We start from the raw sequence: 19,355 nt of genomic DNA, 5'->3' as shown, positions 1-19,355 counted from the left end.
CGTAGCTTTTCATTTCCAACAGCACATCGGCTGCCCGCTTGCCTGCCTGCCTGGCGCGTCACCTTATACCTCCACGCAGTCCATTGCGAGTCCGGGGACTATTTCGCTTCTTTTCCCGGAGGATTTCACTGTGTTAAATTAGGCTTGCATGTTAATGGGAATGTTGGACGCTTGCCTCGCATCCATAGCAGGCATCCTTTGGTAATGCTGTAACAGCAAAAGCACCTTGGAGGGCCATCTATCTGAACAGCGGGGATACACTCACTCAGCTCAGTCGCTCGCTCTCTTTCTCTCTTTGCCTGGCTTATAGTAACCAAAAACATTTTTTGGGGAACTCTTCTATTTTCGGTGAATTATCAACAGGACAGGCCTAACATCGGATGTGTCTCCAGAATGGTAAGCTTAAAAAAAATACTCAATAAATGTTCGCCTCCGTTCTGCAAAACAGCTGCAAGGCAGCATTATGCAGCAGAGCACACGATCCATCCATACATACTACGGACCAGTTTGTGGTAGGCTACTACTCGTTTTTTAATCGCATGCGTTATTTGTTCGCACATTTGTAACCTGTTTTTCCTAATAGATTCGTTTACATTAAAATCACGCAGTTTCGATGGGGGACATAGTGTGTTGGTGTAGACAGAACGCCTGGCATGCCTGCCTAGTGCCTACCTGGACCCCTCATTATTATTAGCAGCTGAGCCTAATAACACTAAAACATTGCGGTGTGCGTGGATTTCCTACACCCTAATTGCGCGTCTCGTGTGTAAGCAGAGTCGCGCATCCTGAGACCTTAGTGAGTCCTACTGCGATGTGAGCATGACATATGAAAACTGACGCGGGCACAGCTGCATGCGGGATCAGAATCGCACGCACTCGTCGCACTGTAGCCTATGTAGACTAGAGTAGGCTACGTGGATCTGTTCGGCAAAAGGACACCGTAATGTCTGCGAGTGTTTATGGTCATAGTGATGCTTTTCTTGATTTCTTCAACTTTGTAGCTCTTTAGTGGCGGAGGCTCCCTGCTTGACGGTGTGTCTGAATAATGGCATTATGTTAAATAGAACAAGGGATAGGCTGAGCTGGTTAGAAAAATGCCTGCATGCGTACGGGACTACGGGTCGGCTGCTAGTGCTGTCTGCCCGGCCGTCGCTGACTCGCTGCTCCCTCTCTACTCCTTTGATTCCATTTCCCACTCTATTATGCCCCAGATATAATACTGCATGCCTGGTTTGAGTGTGTCATTGTATAATAGTGTTTCAAATACTGAAACATGGCTGCTATTAGACTACCTTGCAATTGAATAATCCACGTGTTGTTTTGATGAGGAAAACTAAAACAAATTTGACATAGGCTAATTACAGTCATTAAGCCCCTGTACATTTTACATCTTATCTGCTTTACCCATTTGGCCTTGTCTGTTTTCAGGTTATACGCTTATAACCTGCCAATGTGGCAGCTTGTAGAGCTTTATTTGCATCAAATAGGCTATGTGAGATAAATGCCACACAGAATTAAATAGTTTGACAAAATCCATCAGATTAATGCATTTCAGAAGCTTGATTTCATGCATTCCACTGTGGCTCCTTTGGGAACCGGTTTTGGGAACCGGAACCGGTTCAGTTATTTTTGGTTCTTCTTAGTCCATAAGCCAGACTTCCAAAATTGGAACACTAATTAGGAATCGAGTGGGCAAAACCACATAGGCCTACCTATAGTAAATTGTTTAGGCTCAATATAAGTAGCCTAAATTAATATATTATATCCCTTCCACAGTAGCATTTTCATATTTTCTATTTCTTTCCATATTTTCCTATATAATGCATAATTTGCATATTTAAATGTACAATTTCAGAAAATGTGTAGGCCTAATACAAAAAACCATTGTCTTCGTGTTAGTAATCCACAGGGAAGTCTCATGGTGATAACTATTAATTCATAGGTCTACTGTAGGTGAAAATTACAAAACGTGATAAATATGAAAAAGCTACTCCTGTGGAAGGGTTATGGCCCTATAAACAATTTAATATAGGTATGGTTTTTCACACTCAATTCATAATTAACGTTCTAATTTTGGAGTTCTGGCTCATGGACTAGAACCAAAAAGAACTGAACCAATTCCCAACCGGTGGAAAAGGGGCCTGTGTGGAAGCTTTGGGAGTCCGGGGACAACTTGGCGAGGACCCTATGCACCGCATAGTGTGGTCTGGCATGCTCTGCTGCATCACGCACACACACACACACACACACACACACACACACACACACACACACACACACACACACACACACACACACACACACACACACACACACACACACACTCATGAAGAGATGAGATTGTTAGAGAATGCTAATGCCCAAGAAAAGAAAAAACCCTCAGAAATCATAAGAAATATCACTCTTATGGGGACAATGAATAATATCTTAATTAATAATGCCTAATGACTCTAGACTAATGGGCTAAGTGTATAGTATTCAGTAAAGGTAATGGATTGGATCGGTATTTGAAATACAGTTAATGGTTAGAACTTATGCTTAATACTTAGTTATAACACAAAAGGAGCTATTGGGGAGACCATTAAGTACCAATGCATGTTTTGACATTGAAACCTTGTGGAAATGTGACTATAGCACACAAAAACATTCCACGTTGGAATTGGTCCTACAATGACAATGTTTACAAAATAAACATTATTATTATTATTATTATACATTTTACAAATAGATTGTGAGATTTAGTCATAGTCATTATTTAAGCTGAAACAAATGGTATGTCAAGGGTATGCAAACGTCTCCTCAGTGCCAGCTAGCTATTGAGGCTTAAGCAGGGTTCCCTGCATACAGCCAAGCTCAAGACAAGGGCTACCCTTGGCCACAGTGGAGCACATGACCTCAGATCTGCAAGGTTAAATTCAACAGAATGCAAAGGGCCTCCATCCTTTACTGGTAGAGTTTGGCGAGGAGGACCTTAAATGAGGAGTCTGAAGTTGTCAGGGTCCCACAGAGGTTAACCTTTTGTGAAACAAGGCTGCATTCTTCCCCCGTTTGTCTTTGTCCTGTTGATGAGCTCTGAGGAGCAGACACAAGCTCTCTGCATGATAAGAGGGGAGAACAACTTTCTCTTTGTGGTCGCAAATGAAAAATCTGTCACCGGCTTGTCGTCTTTGTTGTTGACTTGTTGTTGTCTTTTTTTAAATACTACTCTGAATTGATATTATTAGTCTTATTCGCAAAAGCACGGACTGGGTCGTCTTGGAAAAGCTGCAGATGAATGCCACGGGAGAACCTTGTTGTATCCCATGAACACTTGGTGTGTTTCAGCTAATGTTGGGCAGTGTGAAGGGAGCGACAACAATGACACGGAGAGAACAGTGAAAAGCTGCTTTCTCTCAGGAGTTGCCTGTCGCCATGTTGTACCTTTCAAGTAATAATTGTTGTTAGAACACTGTAGTTATCTGGGGAAGAAGGGACTCCATGCAAACTAAAAGGGCATGTGTTGGACATGAAGGCCTTCATGATCTGGTGTGCACTGGCAGCGTGTGCAGCAGAGTGTTTGTGCAGAACATTGATTTGATGAAAAACAAAGGCACACCTAGTAGTAAGCTATGCGTGTTCTGCTATTCACCGAACATACAAAACGAAAACAACATGAAACAGTTAATTAGAAAAACCCACTGTCTGACTGACGGGATTATAGACCTAATATGCTGCTCACATAATGCTATAATATACTACTACTGTAATAGTATACTAATGATTGTCAGTGTTGCGCTTTTAAAATCGCCTTTAAAATCCACACCTGCCCTTTTAGTTTTCTTGACATGCAGGGGACTCAAATGGCAGCAGCACTGAGTGTAACAACACAAGAGGGAGAGGTGAATTTGCTATGCCCTGGAGCATTATGTTTAGTTGAAGCTGCAGTCTGTCATCTCGTGATTTATCACACATAGAACTAATGGGGGAGACGTCAAGATTACAGCACTTTATTGGACATGAAAGCTGGGAATGGCATGGCCTCCTCCACCACCACACACTCTCTCTCTCTCTCTGACCCCCCCCCCCCTTCTGTCCCTCTGTCCCTCTCTATCTCTCACAGACATTGTCCATTTTTCTAATGGCGAGTGGGCAGCTTGTTAATCAAAGGCATGCCATGCTTGCTACTAGTGCCTGAAAGATTAGCAGTCTAGCGATTTCTTTCCAGTGGGTTGGGGTGGCATTTACCCTTTGTTCCCACATATTTGTGTGACCAACCATGCCTGTGACAACTTTATTCTAATCTAAATCTTTATTATTTGAACTTGATGTATGTAAATTCCATGAACAAAACATACAAGGCTGAAATAAGGGGATTTGAATGTATGGTAGCCAAAGCTGTACCTAACCCATGCTTCTGTTTTGTCATAGATGGAAATTTGCAATCACGGTTAAAAACATCTTAGCTACTGTAATTCAGACCCAAATATGGAATGCCCCAGAATTATGAGGTTTGGGGACATAGTGTATTATAATTATTTTAATGAGTAATTAGCACCGTGTGTGTGTGTGTGTGTGTGTGTGTTTATACATGTTGTGCATCTGATAATGTGGGTTTCTTGTGAGAGTGGAGGAAGCCAAAATGTCAAAGCAACAGTTCCCAATTTCCATAATAGAAGAAGAAAATAAAAGAAACACATTGAATGTTGCTTTGAGGAGTTCCTATGATAAGTTCAGTTCTGTATGTGGTACAAGTCATGAACGCTGGCACATACTGTACGTACTACAGCCTGGTGCGATAACAAGAAGTTCAACATTAACATATGACCTGAGACCATAGGGGTCTCATTAATTGCCATACAAGCTTCTGTATCCGTTTTAACAGCACGGTTAAGACAGCACACTTGGACTGGAATCACTGGATCTAACATTTCAGTTTCATATTGATTGCAGCTGGTGCACTTGAGAGGTAGGCTGTGGATAGGGCTAGGGGTTCATCTAAAGTTGGTAGATGGAATGGAAGCCCCCATAGAACTTTGCACAAAAGTATTTATTCTGGAGGTGCTCCGATCAGGTTTTTTGGAATCGATCCCGATCATCGATTGCCAACATTTGGCAAAATTGCCTATATACAATGCATGTTCGCGACCCATTGTGAGGTTATAGATTGGCTGTTTTAGTTGAAGATCATTGGTGTAGGAAGGGACCTAATATAAAGCCCAAGATGACTTCAGTCAACTATAGGGTTAAGGTGGTTAATGTCCTCCAGAAATGTATTTCTGCAAGCTTTATGCACAAACAAAGCAAGCTCCGGTCTCTGCTGAGACTCACCTGACACAATGGTTGAACTTTTAGCACATTTTGTGCTACATACCGTAGTACCCCAATGGACACTCACTTGCAGTTGTTCTAAAATATTACACGATTGGCTGAATAATTACATTACTTTGGACAAATCAGTTGCAGATGGTCCACGCTTACTGAGAGGTATTTTCTAACAGATGGTGTGGTGTGACAGACAGTGATCTAGCTACTTCTTCTTAACAACAAGTAAAACAAAGTACCTGCAAAAAAACAAAGAAAAAAACAAAAAGATTGCAGCTTACAGTAACCCTTTTTAGACAGTTTGCACTTGGAGAGTTGATATTAGCTGTTGGTCTTACAACCCTACATGTGAGACCGGCCATGGGGATCTTAGATATGGACGGAGACCCATCTGAAGCTGACCATCTGAAACGGTTCCCAGCCAGCCTGCTGCTCATGGACTGATTCTGTCCAACTGTCGTGTTGATGCGCTCTGTCCACTGGAGTCGAGCGTGCCGTGCGCTCTGCAGAAAATAGGCCAGCATTCACACGCCTGTGTGTCTGCTGTTCTCTGTTACAGCTATGGACAGTAGTTAAAAAAGAGCAAGTCATTTGTTGACTGGATTACAAATCATGTAGAACTTGGAACAATGCTACTGTATGAATAAGATCCCAAAGTCCTCGTTCTGTTTCAAGGTTACAGTACATTATGAAAGCCAGCTGGGCCGACAGTCATCAAATCTCACACAGCCATCAGGCTAACAAAGTGCACTTTATTTTATTTTTTTGCATGTTCGGATCCTCCCATTAGCCAACAACCTCCCTAGTGGCATTTCATCATGACCAAGATAATCTTATGCAAGATGTTGAAATGGCAGTTAATTTGCAGGTATAATTAGACCCCAGTGATTTACAGTTGAAAGGCCACCATACAGGGCTGCGCTCAAAGAGCCTCGGCTGTTTTTGAATGTCGTCAATGTGCCTGGATGTTTTTAAATGTCAGAGTCAACAACACTGTCTGTACTTAAGCTTTTAATTAAATGTATAATATATGAAGCAATTCACTTTCCAGTCTATTGCATTATCAGGGGTTGACACTAAGGTCTCAGAGGCATTTGCCCATCGGGAAAGTACGAATAAATCATGTTCTACTTGCCCAAAGGTCATGCCCACTTGCCCGAAAAATAAATCGGTCATCATCAAATGACAGGCAAAATATGAATTATGAATTGCGATAAAGAATGTCATACCTCAATTTCTATGCCAAATAGCAAATACCTACATATACTGTAGCTATGAATCTGACTGTGGGTTCACACTTATTCCACAGACCAGAAGACAGAACGCGCTGGCCATGTTCATGTGTTTAAACAAAAAACCCTTTTTTTAAATTATAGATGGTTGTGTCTCCCTCTCATACGAGCACTTGCTCGATCTGGCAACCTGAAAGCAAACTTCACCTGCGCAGAAGACTTATTTACCTGCCAAGGGCAGGTGGGCAACCCTTCTGATTATAGCTGAATGCAGGCCCTACTGCACATACAGCAGAGCGGTCTTGATAAATTGATGGCTTTGTTTGTAGGCTAAGATGCAACTGCATTGTCTGCAATGCTTGCCATTTGCCACCCACATGACCTACAGACCCACAGGGTAGAGATATTCAATGATGCACAAAGCTTTTAAAAGATATGAGTATGAGAGTGCCTCTTTGCTTGCTGACATCAACAACCATTTGATCAACCATGGTTATTCCTCTACACCTCGGGGGGGAAGGGGTTGCGACTTGCACTTTGCAGTTGAAATGTCTAAGACTGTATACGTACACAATGCAATGAAAGGTTACAGTGGCAGTGTATGAACCTTATCGAGTTTTTGTTTTCAATTGAGAATGATTTGACAATACAAACTGTTTACTTTGTCTTATGCAAATTGAAAATATGCTAATGGCTGTCACAGTGGTTTTCATAGTTGGACAAACAACATGCATTTTTAAAAACGCTCATAATTCATTAATGACCATGGGTATATTTAGCTCTTTGCTGCTCACATGCAGCTGTTGTATTCTGGTCACAGTGTAACTTTCTCTGTTGTCAAAATAGCCATCATGGAAGGGTTTCTGTGTTGTTTGTTTCAGGTTGTTTCCTGCTGCAGATCAGAGGTGCTTTACCTGCTCATATATCACCAGCCATTTTTTTTATTTTTTTTATCACAGGCTATTTCCAATGTTTACCTTTACCTGACTTCAGTGCAGATTTGCCTGCCTGATTTCATGTAAATGTTTTGCCATGAGTTTGAGTTGTGATACAGTTCAGCTGCTATAGTGCAATTCTAAAATATACAAAATAGACGACATTCAAGCCAAGTTTCAGGCTATTCAGAAGTCAACACCTTTTTCTTATTAAAAGGAGAGTCGGGAGGTCAAGCACCATTATAATTTTTGCCTTACTGTACGGATTAGTAAGCAGCTGAGGGGTAGATAGACAGCACACAAGGGTATGAGTACATTATGCTGTTGCTGGATTTAATCCGATCACAAAAAAGGCACACGTGGCTTAAATCCTAAACATTATAATATCCATGGGCACAGCCCATCTTATGGTCCACTGATCAGGATATTTCAGTTAGATTTCAAATCGGAAACACGGCCTTCCTATTGTATGTATGTTGTGCAGCTCTTTTGCAGTGTAAAACCATTAGTTTACACTTGGCATTCATGCCATTTCCATTCCTGCTGTAGCTTTGGAGAAGTAACACATTTGTGACGCAAAGCTTTCTGTACTTTGCTTCAAAGACATCAACTTGACTGATCATTTCGACACCAGGGTTACTGCTAAGAATAACTATTTAGTGATAATGAAAATCTTACTGGGCCAATATAACATAGCATGTAGCATGTACAATGTTGAATTGTGCAATTAATAAGATGGTTGTCAAAATGTGATTCTATTTTGCAATATATATTAAATATAATATATATTGCAATATCAACAAGCGTTTAGTCTAATTTGTAGGAAAAGTGTTGATGGTCCCAACAAAGTGTCTCAGTGAGGGTTTTCAGGGGCAAGGTGGTGCTGGAGAGTTGTCAATATATTTGCCAGTGTTTAGGCAGCAAAGTGGACTGATAGCTCTCAAGAGATCTGCCCTTAAGCTGTTTTTCTATAAATATTAATAAAGCCCACCAAACTGCCTGGAAGGCAGCTAACGGTTTTCCCGGCCACAGACCAGGCTCAGGCATCAACGTGACATGCACATTGTGAAAGGTGTGATGAGATAACCTTTTCTGACAGGAGCCCTTTCTTTTAACCCAGTAGGACCTGAGGCCGATTCAGTGGTTCTCAAACGTTTTCATGTCAAGGGCCACCCAAAAGTATACGTATTTGGCCACTGACCCCATCTAAAAATATTTTGTTCCAGGCACCCCCAGAAGCAAAGATTTGAGTTAAAAATGTTTGCTTTACATGTTTTAAAACATACATACTCAAAGATTTGTACAAATTGTCACAATTACTGTGTATTGAAATATATACATTTATTTTTGAGTGGTGCAAACACTCCATTAAGGAGCTATGTGTGTCCAGGGCTCGACAGTGCGACTAGGTACTCGCATTTGCGACTAAAAATATCACCGTGCGACTTTCAATCGTGATAAAGACAAGTCTCTGTCTACAGCAAGTGCACATTCTATAGTCACGGTTCTATACCTACATTTATATTTCTGAACGGCGGTGTCGTTCGCCAAAAAGAGAAGAGCTACAAGCTAACAACGTGTCGAGGCTCAATGCGGTGTTCATTTGAAGATCTGTCCCCTTTGCTCCCACCGCCCCTCCCCTCACTGTGTTGTTGCTCCGTGCTCCGTGCTCTTCCCTGTCACTGCTTGTCAGCAGCGGCAGTCAGAAAATAAGTCAGAGCGGGATAGCATTAGCATGATAGCACAGAGTCAGAAGGAATTGCTTGGACCCCGACACGGCGACGGGAGGCATACTATCATCCGACAGAGCATTGCTCCGAAGGAGCAATGCTCTCTGTCTGTGCGCTGCGGGTCGGGAGAGGGTTGCGGTTAGGTTTAGGTGTCTGCCCCGGGGGAGGTTAGGGTGAGGGTGAGGGAGGAGGTAGGTTGTCGTTCGGACCAATGCTCCGTCGGATGAAAGTACTGCACTCCACGGCGACACGTTATTTGCAAAGTCTGTTTGTAATGCTCAAAGTTCAAACGTAACTTTCTTTTAACCAAACGCGGGTGAAACAGCGTGCAGCCGTGCACGCACGCGCGCACACACACACATGGAGTGGACGGATTGATGTTTATCAAAAACAACCCTTGCTTAGCGTTTGCTTACAAAAGCGTGTGCCCAGCATAAATGATAATGCGAATGACTGAACTGGCTTGATTACCGTATTAATATCAGTCAGTCAGTCAAAGCCAAGGAGAATGTTACAATACTAATTCACCATCGAGCAGCCTCTGCACTGTCTGAATGTCACACTAACATGATAGAAAACAGAAGGATAAAAACAGATAGCCTGTCTATCCATCCATGAGCAACATATTATCTATCTAGCTCTGGTCCATAGCTCTAATGTGTTGCACGTATTAGAGGTATGGAACAGAGCTACTATCGATCTATCTACAAAGTATTAGCATAATACAAATTGATTATATAGATTATATGAAAACAAACATAACAATGATATCATGATGAATATCACTATTTTGTGATAATTGCTGAAAAGATAGTGATATAATATTTTGACATATTATTTTCCACCCCTACCTCATATAACTTCATTAAAGAAAAATCGCACCCATGTTAAGTGAGGGGCGCTCTTGTCATCATACATCATCAGATATCATCTCATACTGGCCAATCAGAATGCCTGTTGCCTGTGATTGGTTAGCTGATTTGCTCGTTTACATATGACATACATTTTCCCTTCAATGTCAATGGCGTTTAATTTATGTCATATTTAGCAGAATTTTGATGTAATTTCTCTGTTGATTGTCAATGGCCCATTTTGAGATGTTTGGGGACAAAGGCTGTATATAGGAGGGGCTAGCGCCCCTTAAAAATACATCATTTTTCATCGTGCTCCTAAAATAATTCGTGTGCTACTAGATTTTTCAACTTAGGCGCACACGTGCTACTTGGAAAAGCGTCGAGCCCTGTGTGTGGGCACGTTCCCGGGGGTTTGGAGCTTCCGGGGACCCCTGGGGACCTCCACACAAAGTTGCACCACTCACTTCACACAGGTGTGATTGTTTTCTTCCTAGTGAAAGGTTCCAGTGCAAATCGGGTTCAAAAGCGAGCAGCTATTATTCTTAGTATTTCATCTGACCTGCTGAAACAGTAATACTGAAATTGGTTCTGTATATACTGTAGGAGGATGTAGGAGGATTTCTTTTTATATACTGTATACTTTATTGAAAATTATTCAGGGTTTACAATTTATGCAAATATTACACACATACATATATATATATATATATATATATATATATATATATATATATATATATTACAATGTTAATAGGTGCCACACCCCATCCATGTCAGTTTGGCCAACAGGCAAAAATAGGTAATGGTCCTTTTCCCCCTTAATATCTTATATTATTATAATGACTGAATATGAGCTTTAGCAGACTAGCAGTTATACGACACATTCATGAATTCTAATTCATGTCAATGACAGCTTTCGCAGGCTGGCCATAGAATACCTATTAGTCATGTTTTCCCACAGCAACGGCCAGCATGCCGTAGGCATACAATGCCAAATTCAAGACAGTCCTGGACAAACTGCAGCAGTGCCTGCCTGTGCAAATTGATATTGTTACTTAGGGACAACGTGTCATAAGGCTGAAAGGTCACACCACTGCGCCGTGGGGCTTCAATGTCATATGTGCTTGTTTATATAGTGAACACGGCAATAATATTGCCTTGTTCTTACGTGGAGATATCAGTCTATGTCCTAATATGTGCTATTTCCTACTTAAAACATGCCTTGACAGGCCATGCATCCATAAAAGTTATGGAGATGAACATTGACTAGTCCTCTCTGTATCATTCTAAGGTAGGCGATATGATTTGTGCACTTCTCTGGGTCTTCTAGTCAATCTAATCTACTGTATCTAACCTAGTCAGAATTGGCTGAGAACCCTTTGTCAACAAAGAACTCCAAATGTGACAGTATGCCGCCTTTCGACTCCTGCTTCAGTCAACTCTAAAAATAGAAACAGAAAAAAGATAACAATATTTAAAGCCCTCTTCAAAAACATTCTAAAATAGGCAATTCAACATGTTCAGGTTTTACAGATTAGTGTTACTTATACAATGACAAAAAGTGGTGGACAAAATGCTGACTTTGTGAAATGGCTGTGCAACACCTATGGATTATGGTAGCAGCAGTACATCCTATGATGACCCATTTATGAAGACATCGCCCCAGCAAGGAGGATAGAGTTGGGTAGGAAAGAGCAAGTGCTACTCTCTGCAGCATTTAAATAGTGTCTCCAGGTAGAAGTCAGAGTTCAGACAGGCTGAGACAGCTCAAATTCAAGTTTATAGCTACATTTGTGCAGGCCAGCAAGGCCTATATGCAGTCATAGAATACAGAATTTCAGAATGATAAAAGTGAACCATGCTGTCCCTTCTCGCAGAGACACCAATGTTTCAGCAACACAGTAAACAACAAATTAAACAGGGTAGACTTGACTAGGAATTAAATCACGGGCACATTCAGTGCCTGACCTGATCACAAATCTTCACAATGGTAGATGCAAATAAAAACATAAAAATAAAATGTATGGTAAGCTATTTCCTATAATATCAAAGCAGCTAAATTATGAACAGTGCAACACTGCAGTGATCCAACTATTGCAACTTCAACGGGGGAGAGAGAGAGAGGGGGGTCGCGTTAGCAACAAGCTGTATATCAGCAGCATATCGGTACGTTCGTTCTATAAGGCTAGATCCGCTACCGTTTGGGGGCTGCTGAGCCCCCAACCGGTAGCGATCTACCCTTTAATAGAACGAACGTACGGTACATTCGTTGCATGAAGCGTAGATATGCGAGCTCGCAGCACCTCATGTCACAAATAGAAACAGCTCTCACTTGCTTGATTTTGTGTCATTTTCCTCCCTCCGCAGTTAGATTGCTGCTCTCGTTAGTTTTATTGTCCGTGGCCATGAAAAGTGCTTATAGTGGCGTTCTCTCCCGAAGTTTGTTTGTCAGTTTGTTGCGTTGTGCGCGAGCGCGAGCAATGCGACCACCGGCATCTGGACACTAGTGACAGCCAGCCAGCCTGGGCAGCGAAGGTAACAGATACGGCACTTGAAAAAAACAAAACACAAAAGAACCCGGCTAATAAAAGGACGTTTTTATATACTTAATTCAACGCCACCCCCGGTAATTAATAGGGGGACAGCTTTTTATAGAGGGTATGCGCATGCTTAAAGTGAATGGCACATCGAGTGGCAAAGCAACATGCAAAGTGAGTTTAACATTGTTTAACATTGTTTAATGCAACCAGATATGACTTTTCTGTGTGGATGTATGGGCTGTCGAGGCCAGAAAGTTGTTTTTTGCCACTCAGTAGGCGTTCCTGCATAACTTCCTGGTTTGATGATGATGTCACGCGCATACCCTCTATTGAAGGAAGGAATGTATTTGAGGATTTACGGTAACATAATTTCTAAATCAATCAAAATCAACAAATCCAGATGAGGAATATGTTTTATAGTTGCAAATGTTGCGGGGGAGACTATGCAAATGGAGAAATGAGCAGAAGCTAACAAGTTTGTTGACAGTGCCCACACGTTCTCTGGGTGTTATTTCCTTCAAACTGTATCCCGTGGAGTCGGTACTTGGCAGCAGAGATGGTCGGTTGTGGAAAGTCCTTGTGCTGTGGTAAAAGTCTGTGGATAATGTGTGGAGAGTGCAAACTGATTGTGAAAAGTGGACTGACTAAGTAATCAAATGGCAGGTGTGGGGAATTCTGCAGGCGTAGGCTGGGGTTGCCATGGCAATCAATTGGCTCAGGCAGAGCCTGGAAATTGCACAGGTAATTTAGGCTGGACTTAGGCTCATTAGGTCCACTGGCAGAGCCTGACCGGAGCCTTTGCTGGTGGTTCTGGATAACCGGGCCGGGCACTGCACTCCATGTGGTGCTGTGTCGAACACATAGAATAGATACATTCTACCTTAATTGAATTAATAGGCCAACTGTAAGTTGATGATAAGACCAATTGATTCAAATTAACCACTTGTGTGTACACTGAGCTGTTCCATTGCAACTGAGGGTAATCTAACTTACAAAAGCATACACACCGGCCACGTATGTTGGACTAGTGCGTGCCTCCCGTTTGTACAGTGTTTCTACAATTTTTGATTTAAGTATTTAGCAGATGCTCTTAATCTATCAGCACTAATCTAGCACTTTATGAAAGCCATGTTTTCATTCAGTCCCCAAAGCACGAGCATTAAAGCCATTTAATACCAGAGATGATTCCTGTGTGGCAAGGTGTAAAATTGAACTGCTTTGATGTTAAGTAGTTTATTCATGAGTACTATAGACGATTAACAGTTTTTAGTCCACACTAATTATCCATAATGTCTAAATGATGGATAAGGGGTCAGGACAACTAGGCCTTTTGGTGGAGGGGTCAGAATAAAATTTGGACTTACTGTTATTCGTCTATAGATCATTCCATCAGACAACTAGACATTACAGTTCTTTCAGGAATCAATCAAAACAATGGTTGATTAATGCATACACATGTCAGCAAGCTACATATTGTTTTTTTTAAGTGAATAAAACATAATTTATTTTGATGAATTCTATATGGTATAACATGTTAACAGTTTAAATAACACCCTTTAACACAAAACCCTGCCTAAATACACGTTCTATATTAGCCCCTCATTATAAATGATGGCACTCATGTTGTGGGGTAACTGGGTTTGGGTAACAATTATGTGTAATTTCTTATACACTGCATGTCCTGTTCTGTTTTTACCTCCACTAAGCCTTTCTTAATTTTGTTATTTAGACTGTCCCTTCTCAATTAATCTTAATCGAAACCAAAATGTCACCTGAGGTTCAGCTAGTTTTTATATCCGCAGTATTTATTTGTAAGAAAATAACTTGGATCAGGGTTGTTACTTTTAAGTTCAAAGGAGATGGGTGAGAAGTAAATGACTGTGCTGTGAACACAACAAGCACGTTTTATTGCACCCTAATGGACCCATTCAAAGTTTAATTTGCAAACGTGGGTGAGCTAATGTAGAAACGACATGGTGCTTATTTGTCTCTGGGAAAACAGATGTTTCTAATAATTTGTGCATGTATTCAATTCGACTCCTACACTGACATAACTGAACTGAGAACTATTTAGTATGGAGTCGGTGCCGAATAATTCCAACATTCAAACAAATATTGTTTTGACTAAAACAAATCGAAATCTTATGCAACAATGTGATAATGGCCTCTGGATGTTCACTCAATGTTATTTACGCTACTTTTGCACAAAACTGTCACACTGTCAACTTCATAGTATAACATTAATAGGGCATTGATTCATGAAAAAGAAAAAAGAAAGATACAAGGTTTCTGTCCATAAGTGAGAATATTAGCAAATGTCTGATCTGGAAAGCGTCAGTCAGTCAGTGATGCATTCACCATCCAGGTGCAGACTATGTTTACTAATCAGAAGCCAATTATTAGGTAAACATGTTAACAGAAATTTGTGCTTTTGTGTATCTTTTAATAGCAACTTTCATACAAAAATGTTTAATTGTTTGTTGTTGACGTCACAAGACAACAAAGCCGGGTATTCCAACAACTTGCACAACATCACCATAATTATGCTTGTATGAGGGACGTATGGGGAAGTTCATTATGAAACAGATTAACTAGTCCACTGTTTCCCAAACAGTGGGTCGGGACCCATTTGTGGTAGTAAAATCACACCTTTGTGAACTGAGCGGTGCAACTATACATTTATTGTTAGTTACTGTACTGTACTGTGCTCTGTACTGTATTGTAGTGTACTGTGCTCTGTACTGTACCTAGGATTTTTTGTTTTTTCAAAAGTCGTCCTCCTGGTGGCGTTATAAGAGGCCGCTCTGGAAAGTTTGGGGCAGAGGTTCATCGTTGGCATCCAGGGAGTGTGTGTGCAAAATTTGGCATCGGACGGGTTAACGGTGCCAGAGATTAGCTGTACACAGACGGACGGACAGACACACACACAGACGGAGTGCAAAACATAGGCCCTCATTTATCAATCGAGTGTAAAATCTGCCACAGATTCGAGTGCAGGTTTCGTAGTACACCAGAGCATGTGAGCGGAGCGAGGGGATTTTGACGTGAGCGCGGAGCGGGTTTTTAAATGGGTCAGATTGACTTCCGGAGCGAGAACTGTCCTCCGCTCCGAGCCGCTCAGTGCACACGGCACGGCGCTGTGCAAGCTTGGCTAGCAGTTTACATCAATCATTGCCTCTCAAGCAGGCCCGGCACCACGGGGGGGTAAAGGGGATGTTTGCACCCTTAAATCAACGTCTTTGCCTTTGTGCCCCCTCAAAATCTCAATTGCCCTCTCAGTCATTTCATCCTGGCGCCGGGCCTGCTCTCAGACTCAAGCCCAGCCCCATACGCGTAATCTGCTTCACGGACTGTCCATGAGAATACGTAGACATACAAATCACCAATGCACCGCTCATGGCGTGTCGACAGTTTACATATCTGTTCTTTTGGATTTAGACACATGACGATGGGCTACAACAGAGCATGTGAGTGCGAGCGGAGCCAGGAGCGGAGCAGAGCGAGGAGCGGAGCGTGTGGATTTTGAAGTGAGCGCGGAGCGAGCGTAGAGCGGCGTTGGGGGAGATGAACGTGAGCGCGGAGCGAGCGTAACAAAAGCCGTCGAGAGCGAAGAGCGGAATTATCGGCCGCTCCGCTCCGCTCACATGCTCTGTAGTACACCCACGTCGCCACGGCATTTATAAAGTGATCGCAAACAGCTGATCCTTCCTTAATTTCGTTCTGACGTTAATAAATGTGACGGCTGAATTCTATCTGGCACGCCCTATGAAATCAAGCCTCGCCCTCGTTTTTGCGACATGAACAACTGCTATACGTCCTGGAAAGGAAAGTAAAGGAAAGGTAGCCTACTATGTTTACCCAGGGACAGGGTAACTGGACTAAGCTCAAGAAACCATGGTTACAGGAAAAAGAAAGTTTCTCCCGTGCCTAATTGCTGCCCGCCTCACCCCTCTCTCTCATACACACACAGACGCACACACGCACGCACACACACGCAACTTGCAAGTTGCAAGCCCAACTAACTGGTGTGTTGTTAAATAAATAAAGAACGAACACCTGCATGAATTAAATAAAGCTGTAGGTCTGTTTCTCCTCTCACTTCGCTTCCCCCTTGCTGCCCGCCTCACCCCCCCCCCCCCCCGCACGCACACACATATTTGCAAGCAACTGTCACTGTGTGTTGTTAGTTGTATATTAAATTATTAAAGTATTTTTAATTGAATATACAACAAGATATATTAGTGAACGAAAACCTGAACCTGTGAACCATGAAATAAATAACAAATAGGCACACACACAGACACACACGCTGCTGTTTTGCATAGGTGCTCCAGTGCTCCTCCTGTCCTGTCTGTCTGTCCGTGACACCGTGACCAACTGACCATGCACGTTCGACAGTCTATTTAGATTGCCTCGCAGTTGCTAGTCGCAGTGGCTGGGCAGTCAACTGTCAATATATGAATGTGCAGCTAAAACCGTAGCCCATGTGGCTGGCACTGGTGGAGTGGTGGTGGTGTGCTGGCTGGGTAGCCATACCTATCTCCGATGCGGTTCCCACTTGCGCTGGTACAGTACATTTGGCATTCGAGCGACGCGTCGGGTTTATTAAACGAGGAGGAGATTGCACATACCGTAACTCCAGAAAGACATTGTAGATTAGGCTACAGTATATAGGCTACCCATGCATGTAGTGCAGCACTGCACTATAGGCTATACTTTCCAACGTCATGGAAATATTCCAGCACAGACAGCCCAAATCCTCGCATGTATGCCCTCATGCAAAACACTGTTTAAATGGCTTAAATCAAGCGCGATTTTAATTGTAAAGTGGAAAGCTCCTACAAATTTCATATGACACAAAGACACATCTTGTAGGTCTATTCCTTTTTTTTCCCTTTTTAAGTGGTGCAACCACTTCTACATCCAGCTTGCAATGACCGTGTACCTGTGTACCTGTGTGTGTACCTGTGTGTGTACCTGTAACCATGAGCATGAGTGGTGTGCGCATGTGTGAAATTGGAACGAGAGAAGTATGTGACATGGCTGCCACCTGCTGGACGCAAACGATACAGAGAAGAAATTGGAACGATACAGAGAAGAAATTGGAACGATACAGAGAAGAAATTGGAACGATACAAATTGGAACGATACAGAGAACCAATAGACGGGAGTTGCACCACTTGGTTCACACTGGTGTGATTATTATTTTTTTACATGTAGACCATATAGTTTTATATTAACATTTTAGGCGTGAATACATATGTTTCGATGCCTTTTGCAGCCTCTCAGCTGGTCAAACAATGCTGCTCCGCCGTTCTACGACAGAAAAACAAGTGAGGACAAAGCGTACGACAGCTCCCGACCAGACGTGAGTTTTGAACTTTGTCAAGTTCAATTTCAAGCTTTGGCGGAAATGGTAAATGCCGAAAATGTCGGTAATTTCGGCGTGCACCCATATTTTGGCGTACGCACGGTTGATAAATGAGGGCCATACTCTCTCCCCATGCCTTAGGCCTGGTGGAGACAATTACTTCAAATGAGTTCCGGATTGCAGCTTCTTCAATGTGTGTCTTAAAGGTGTCTCTCCACAGACTCTTTCCAACTCCAGCAGAGTGCAACAAACTATAGCATTTGGTTCAGCACAAACCAGTTCGCTGATGAAACATTGTTTTTGTGCATGCAAAGTAGCCTGCTGTGCTCAGTGCTGGTCTGCAGTGTTGCCAGGTCTGCTTATTATAAGCGACTTTGGACTTGTTTTCCTGTCAAGTTGCTTGCAAATATTCATAGTTGGGGATTGCTTTAGTTTGGGCTTATTTCTGAAGTGTAGTTATTATTTGGGCTTGCTTTCAAGATTCTGTTAGAAAATAGCTGAACTGGTCGCTACTTTTGAGAGAGAGAGTTCATTTTCCGGCAGCGGCATCAGCCGCGGAGTCTCCGCCAATTGCCGACAACACCCGAGGCAGGCAGTGTTTCTCGGCGGCATCAGTCCGACACCCTGCCCCTAACCACAAGCACAACTCATCGGACCAACACATGTCAGGAAACACGGGTGAGTTTTAACCAGCGACACTGACACCCTACACCAACCCTAACCGCAAGCATGACGCATCGCATGTCGGACCAACACACTGCTGCAGAAGCGAGTGGCAGTGTCATAATCCCCCCACCTAACCCCGGCAGGTGCCGCTCCTCCCCGAGCGTCTGATTGCCGTTGCTGGAGAATGCACTCGCTTCTCCTGACTTTTGGGCTTGTTATCATAGACCCGGTCGCCTGTTTCACTCAAAGAATCTGGCAACACCGGAGTCTCGTATCTGCACCAAAACAAAACACCAGGCAGGGGGTGCGAGAGGCCCAAACGGTAAGGGCCCGGTCACCTTTACTGACCAGTGAAGGGCAGCAAGAATTGGTGTAATGTGGTCTCTTTTCTTTGTACACGTAAATTTTTTTTGCGCCTGCTGATACCAGAATAGTGCAATAGTCAAGTCTGGACGAGATAAAAGCATGACCTTTTTTGCAGTCTGCAGAGGATAGAATATGACCTGATAGTCATTAGCTATCTCTCAATTGTGCAAAGCAGGACTGTAACTCTTTGGTCACCTGAGTACCGAATGACAACTCAGTCAAAAATAGCCTAGGTTGCGGGCCTCTTAAGACAGAATAGAGCAGAGCTTGTTAATGCTGCTAGTGCTGGGGCCAGACGGGGTCATTATAATAATTTCTAGAGCATTCAGAGACATCCAACTTTTAATTCCAACAAGGCAG

At 42.6% G+C, this 19,355-nt stretch overlaps 1 protein-coding gene across 2 annotated transcripts in view; it reads left to right on the top strand.

Moving 5' to 3' along the window:
• Positions 1-259: 259 nt before the first annotated feature.
• The window catches only part of tenm4 (teneurin transmembrane protein 4), a 286,524-nt gene continuing 267,428 nt past the window's right edge, over positions 260-19,355 (top strand). For both annotated transcript variants that reach the window (XM_083772809.1, XM_083772808.1), the window contains exon 1: positions 260-396. The gene's annotated coding sequence lies outside the window, so the exon portion shown is untranslated. The remainder of the gene's footprint in view (positions 397-19,355) is intronic.

Source organism: Protomyctophum parallelum, assembly GCF_964188405.1.
Source record: "Protomyctophum parallelum genome assembly, chromosome: 9".
Lineage (NCBI taxonomy): Eukaryota > Metazoa > Chordata > Actinopteri > Myctophiformes > Myctophidae > Protomyctophum > Protomyctophum parallelum.
The sequence above is the reverse complement of the archived record's forward strand: the minus strand, read 5'-3'. Positions and strand labels throughout refer to the sequence as shown.